This window comes from Portunus trituberculatus, chromosome 48 (genome assembly GCF_017591435.1).
Source record: "Portunus trituberculatus isolate SZX2019 chromosome 48, ASM1759143v1, whole genome shotgun sequence".
Lineage (NCBI taxonomy): Eukaryota > Metazoa > Arthropoda > Malacostraca > Decapoda > Portunidae > Portunus > Portunus trituberculatus.
Window position 1 is genome coordinate 28542419 of NC_059302.1, and position 7500 is coordinate 28549918.

The following is a 7500-nucleotide window of genomic DNA, read 5'->3' on the forward strand; positions in this document are numbered from 1 at the left end:
TGAAGTAATTAGCGCACCTTCACCCGTTTTCTTTTCCACGGTAGACGCTCCAGACAACGTGGAAATACACAGACTACAGTTACACGTCTGGTGTTTTTGCCTGACTTCTTTTTTTTTCTATTTTTATTCTCTATTTATTTATCGTTTTTTTCTATTTTTATTCTCTATTTATTTACTTTATTTTAGCCTGGCTTCTTTTTTTTCTATTTTTATTCTCTATTTATTTATTTTTTTCGTTTTTTATTTATTTATTTACCTTTTTTTTAGCATTATTTCTTTTTTTTTCATCCTGTATTTATTTGCTTCTTTTAGCCTGCCACTGGTTTTTTTTCTCTTTTTTTCACTTTTATTAATGTTTTTTACTGTTTTACGTCCATCAGATGTGTACTTTTCAAGAGGAATTACGGAAACTAACTTGTTATATGTTTATCTTATTTTCTTCGATTATTTCTTTACATTTTTTTATTTTCCTTTTGTCTTTTTTTCTTTTCTTTTTTTTTCTTTACTGTTCAATGTAATCAGAAGCACAGGAATGAATAGGTGAAAGTACACAGGAAAAAGGTGAAAATAGATATACTTCACTGCACGATTAGAATTCTATCATGACACTCTATTTTCACTTTTTTTTTATATATATATTTTTTACTGCTTTATACATTCAGGAGCTTATAATATTAATAGGTGAAAATACTTGAAATAAAAGGGTGAAAAATAGACCTACTTCACAACAGGACTGGTATTTCATCACGACATGGTGTATTTTTATTATCATTATTTCGTTTCATCGGGGTATGTTATATATCCAAATAATTATATAAAAAATAATAATATATACAGGACAGAAATACATCGAGGCGTCTGTTCTGTGTCCAGCTCCCTCTAAGGCAATGTACACACAGCAAAAAATGGTAAAATATAAAATAATAATAAAAGCATAAATAGATAAATAAATAGTTATAAATAAAATATAATAAATTGATCCTCCCAACAAGTATGGACTCTTAGAATACATAAATTAGGGCCAGACAGTATTGAAGACAACTAAGACAACTAGTAATGAATCGTGGGTTGGGAAACTGATATATTCAATTAACGTATTTATTTTTCTTACAGTAAATGAGACACCTTCTGGACACCTTCCTAATCCCACATTTCTCCCATTACCACCCACATTATAACTTTAAAAAGAAATATTGTACACTAATCTGAGTAAAAAAATCTTGTACATTAGTCTCATTAAAAAAATCTTGTACACTAGTCTCATTAAAACTTCTTGTACTCTAGTCTAATTAAAAAAAATCTTGTACACTAATCTCATAAAAAAAAACATCTTGTACACTAACTAATCTCATTTAAAAAACCTTGTACACTAGTCTCATTAAAAAAAAAATCTTGTACACTAGTCTCATAAAAATAACATCTTGTACACTAATCTCACTTAACAAAAAATACTGGTCAGACAGAAAAGATTAGATAAGGATAAAGGGAAAGGCTCACTCACTATTCTCTCTTTCCCAGGTAACAATTATTCACTGTGTCCTCAGTGTTGACAAGGAAAGCCACACAAGTAGCTATGCACATAAATACACTTGATCGATTTCAGTTAAGTAGCATACAAATAAAATGCAACAATTTCAGACCGCACACACACACACACACACACACACACACACACACACACACACACACACACACACACACACACACACACACACACATACACAAAACCACCTTAATCTCTCTCATCAGGAAATGTTTGCCGATCCTAATAGAAATAACACCACCACCACCATCACCACCACAACCACCACCACCACCACCACCAACAATAACAACAACTGAGAGGCCTAATAAAGATATCTCGTAAAGATAAGAGAGTTTATCCGACGATTATTTCACTCAATTAAGATTCTGTACAGTAAAAGAACATGCTAACATTAAAAAGCAAGAAAATAAATAAATAAATAAATAGATAGATATATAAATAAATAAATGAATAAATAAATTCTCTACACATCCTTCTAACAAACAGGAAACAAGACCAGAGAAAGTTTCAATAATTTCCTGCTTCAACATTTACCTCTCTCTCTCTCTCTCTCTCTCTCTCTCTCTCTCTCTCTCTCTCTCTCTCTCTCATAACTGTCAGCGTCACGTCAGCATTCTACCTTTGCAACTTCTGTCTCATGCCTTCCTTAACCAACCAAAACGTGATCAGACTTGTTTCTCAGCTGACCGACCGCGAGAGAGAGAGAGAGAGAGAGAGAGAGAGAGAGAGAGAGAGAGAGAGAGAGAGAGAGAGAGAGAGAGAGAGAGAGAGAGAGTTTCATTAGCATAACTCATTATTCTCACACTAGGAGGCTTTTATAGTAAACTCTCTCTCTCTCTCTCTCTCTCTCTCTCTCTCTCTCTCTCTCTCTCTCTCTCTCTCTCTCTGTGTGTGTGTGTGTGTGTGTGTGTGTGTGTGTGTGTGTGTGTGTGTGTGTGTGTGTGTGTGTGAATAAACTGGAATTTTCAATAATAATACGGAAAATAAAAATAGAAAAAACGGAGAAAGTTAGTCAATAAATAAAAAAAAGGAAAAAGAACAGGACGTGTATTCATACACACACACACAAAAAAAAAAAAATGAAACTAGAAAATAAACTGCATACGAATAAAATTTCACATAGAAACAACAGCAACAACAAAAACAACAACAAAAACAAATACAACACAAAAATTAAACTAAACCACAAAACACACACACACACACACACACACACACACACACACACACACACACACACACACACACACACACACACACTGAAGGAGAGTTGAGGCAGTAAATCGTAACTCAGGAATCATAATATTAACATGAGTAAACCCTTCACATACGAACCCACAAGCGATCTACAGAGAGAGAGAGAGAGAGAGAGAGAGAGAGAGAGAGAGAGAGAGAGAGAGAGAGAGAGAGAGAGAGAGAGAGAGAGAGAGAGAGAGAGAGAGAGAGAGAGAGAGAGAGAGAGAGAGAGAGAGAGAGAGAGAGAGAGAGAGAGAGAGACAGAGACACACACACACACACACACACACACACACACACACACACACACACACACACACACACACACACACACACACACACACACACACACACACACACACACACACACACACACAGAGCCTGACCATCAGACGCACAAAGCCACAGCGATAAAAAGAAAGAGAGACAAAAGGAGACAGATAAGAGAGAGAGAGAGAGAGAGAGAGAGAGAGAGAGAGAGAGAGAGAGAGAGAGAGAGAGAGAGAGAGAGAGAGAGAGAGAGAGAGAGAGAGAGAGAACGGAAAATCTCACTAAGGGAAAAGAAAGATAATCTGGCTTTCTTTCCCTCTCTGCTTTAAGACTAAATGCGTAAGCTTAATTCAATTTCCAGAGAGAGAGAGAGAGAGAGAGATGGGACAAGAGGCTGAAAGGAGAAAAATTACAAAACAGTGGAGCTACCGAAGAATGAACAAGAGGAAAAGGAAATGAAGAGAAAAACGAGAGAATAAAGGAGAAAGAGGATGAGGAAAGAATTAGGCTGGAAAGAATAAGAGGATGATGCATGAGAAGAAGAGAAGAGTTTGTTTTTTCTTGTCTTTTCACTTGGTTTATTTTTAGCTCTACCTCCTCTATAGGTGTGAAGGTGGAAATAGGGAAGCGGAGGAGGAGGAGGAGGAGGAGGAGGAGGAGGAGGAGGAGGAGGAGGAGGGAAAGAAAAGGTGGAAAGAAGCGTTAATATTTAAGTCAATCTTTTATTCTTGATATAGATAGATAGATAGATAGTAACAGAAGCAGTAATTAGGGAAAAATAGAAGGAGGAGGAGGAGGAGGAAATGAAAACAGCAGAAAACAAGACGAAAGTAGAAAGAAAGAAAGAAGAATAAAGAGGAGAAGCATCAGCAATAATAATTCTTTTTACTTCATCGTGTTCTCAGTAAAAGATCCAAGAAGGAAACACAACATGGGGAAAAAAACATCAAAGGAGAGGAAAAAATTAAATAAAAAAAAAAACTTCACGGAAGGACGAGGAGCTACATTCAGGGACAGGACACGAGACGGGAGGGAAAAAGGGGAAAAAAAAATAAGAAATAACAAAACAAGACACATTTTCAGAGAGAGAGAGAGAGAGAGAGAGAGAGAGAGAGAGAGAGAGAGAGAGAGAGAGAGAGCGTGTCAAGGAGATAATGAAACACGATCTGAGTTATAATGGATTGATATTTGAATACTTGTAAACAGTGTGTGTGTGTGTGTGTGTGTGTGTGTGTGTGTGTGTGTGTGTGTGTGTGTGTGTGTGTGTGTGTGTGTGTGTGTGTGTGTGTGTAATTCACCTCGGTCGCCAGCTGGTCACCCAGCCAGTCTTCCCCATTACGGAGCGAGCTCAGAGCTCATAGACCGATCTTCGGGAAGGACTGAGACCAAATCACACACAACACACACCGGGAAAGCGAGGCCACAACCCCTCGAGTTACATCCCGTACCTATTTACTGCTAGGTGAACAGGGGCCACACATTAAGAGGCTTGCACATTCGCTTGTTTGTGTGTGTGTGTGTGTGTTCGTACTTATTTCAGTCGACCTTTTAGGAATGAAAAAAAATATATTAGCTGGGAATCCTGATAAGAGGAGGAGGAGGAGGAGGAGGAGGAGGAGGAGGAGGAGGAGGAGGAGGAGGAGGAGGAGGAGGAGGAGGATGGCGAGACGTGTGAGAGAGAGAGAAGTAGTAGGGACAGGAAATTATGAGAGAGAGAGAGAGAGAGAGAGAGAGAGAGAGAGAGAGAGAGAGAGAGAGAGAGAGAGAGAGAGAGAGAGAGAGAGAGAGAGAGAGAGAGAGAGAGAGAGAGAGAGAGAGAGAGAGAGAGAGAGAGATTGCAAGGCAGTAAAACAGATTCAGGAGACCAGTGGACAAACATACATTCATACATACATTCATACATACATACATATACACGTAAACTGATAGACAAACAAACAAAGACGGATACACACACACACACACACACACACACACACACACACACACACACACACACACACACACACACACACACAGAAACACAACACTATAATCTCTCTCCCTATTTTCCCATCCTGTCTCCAAGTTAAAAAAAAAAAAACAGCAAACGAAATAAAAAGAAAGACTAAAAACAATGGAAATATCTCACAAATGCAGGAGAGAGGGAAAATACGAGTATATATGTATAAAAGAAAAGAAAAAAGAATAAAAAAAAACAGGATTAAAAAAAAAAAACGAGGACTTCAAAACACACCAACCAACTGGAAAAGCTTTTATTGAGAGTGAAATATGCGACAAGTGAAGACTGGAAAAAGTGTTACAGATCTGTGTTACCCTACGGAACGAGCTCAGAGCTCATTATTTCCGATCTTCGGATAGGCCTGAGACCAGGCACACACCACACACCGGGACAACAAGGTCACAACTCCTCGATTTACATCCGTGTGTGAACAGTGTGTGTGTGTGTGTGTGTGTGTGTGTGTGTGTGTGTGTGTGTGTGTGTGTGTGTGTGTGTGTGTGTGTGTGTGTGCAGTACCTGGAACGATCCATGTCACTGCTCAGATTCTATGAGTTCGCGAGGCCGCAGCTCAGCGACGCCCCGCCTCGAAAAACTGAGGGGTCTTAACGACCACCTGCGTCGGCGGAACACCCGACGAGGGTTGGCAGACGCAGCGTGGATGGCCTTGGAGATGGTGCACAGGGCACTGCCCGCCGTGCCCTTCCTGTACAGTGCAGCCTTTCCAGGCCGCGATGTGCAGGGACTGGGTGACGGACTGCAGTGCACTGCTGCCCCTGCGGCCCCGCCCACCTCTGAGTGACCCCGCCACCTCTCAGTGACGCCTGGGACGCCGTGCCCTGGACCATACAGGAACCTGGAGACTTGGAACATATCAAGAGCCTTGTCCTTGGAGCTCAGGAGACCTTAGTGGCGCATTGCAGCCTAGGACTCTTAAGAGCATTGTAACTATATGGCCCGTAGACCCCTGCAGCCCAGGACTGGTAGCCTCAGACCCTCGAAGCTTAGGTGCTCAGGATCCTTCACTGGAACCTTCGACTTGGAAACAGCCTGAGAGACCCGGAACCTTGGAACCTTGGTACACTCTCACCAGTGCCTCACAACGGCACAACAAAGAAATGATGGCAATAACAAACAGACAAACACACCAACGATGGCGATAACAAAACAAAAATACAAACAGATGAACGAATGATGGTGACAACAAACAGATAAACAGACCAACGATGGCGATAACAGACAGACAGACAAATGACGGAGTCTGTTCAGCTCTTATCATTATCGAGAGAGAGAGAGAGAGAGAGAGAGAGAGAGAGAGAGAGAGAGAGAGAGAGAGAGAGAGAGAGAGAGAGAGAGAGAGAGAGAGAGAGAGAGAGAGAGAGAGAGAGAGAGAGAGAGAGAGAGAGGATTGTGAGGAAAAAAATAAAAGGAAATAGAAAGAGACACGTATACATTCCAGGGACACATTCTCTGATAGTGTTCCTCTAACCAGGTAAAGCAACACACCTGTGGCGGGAGGCGTGGGCGCTAGGGAGTGTGAGAGGAAGGGGGGGTAGCAAAGGGGGTGGTGGGAGTACAGCAAGGTTATTTTCCTTTTCCTTTTCTTTTTTGGTCTAGACTTTTAAATCTACTTCTATTCTTACCCTTTCATGTCATCTATTGTTGTTTTTTTTTTTTCTCATAATGATCACTGTTTTTATTCACTTATTCATGTTGGTTTCTTTAATTCATTTATTCATTCACATATTTTTTTTTTGTCAATATATCAATTTTTCTCTACAACAATTTTTTTTTCTTTCATCAGTCTTCTTCTGCTACATTTTTGTATACTTTTTTTTCTTAATTTGTCATCTATCATTGTTATCACTATTATCATTATCATCACATTTGTTTTTTTTTGTTTTTTTATCATCGTAACTTTCCTTTTATCGCCTTCTCCTTTTCTTCCTCCAGCTTGCCTTTCTTTTATCAACATCAATTTTTTTCTTATTCCCTTGCATTCCCTTGTATATTTTCTATTCCAGCAGCTTGTCTTTAATTTATCTCCAGCGCCTTCTTTCTCTTTCCAATACCACTCTCATTATAATCCTCCTCTTTCCACTTCCATTCCGTAGTTAATCTCTTCCTTCCATTCTCCTTTTTATCTCTTCTCCCTATTGCTTCCTTCTTTCCTTGCTCTATCCCCTTCTTCCATTCTTGTTATCTTTTCCTAATTCTACTCCATTGCAAGTTGTAGTTTCTCTCTCTCTCTCTCTCTCTCTCTCTCTCTCTCTCTCTCTCTCTCTCTCTCTCTCTCTCTCTCTCTCTCTCTCTCTCCTTTTGTTTTTCCTTTACATCGTCCTTCCATTATCTCTTCTCCTTTCTCCAATTCTTTTTCCTTTAAGTTTCTCGAAAATGTGTCAGTTAATTTTGTTTTGCTCTTATTCCATTTTTCTCGTTCTTTTTTTCA

The 7500-nt window shown here is 39.6% G+C and overlaps 1 protein-coding gene across 1 annotated transcript in view; it reads left to right on the top strand.

The window, feature by feature from the left end:
• LOC123498566 (neurotensin receptor type 1-like) overlaps positions 1-7500 on the top strand; it is a 243662-nt gene that overhangs the window by 192416 nt on the left and 43746 nt on the right.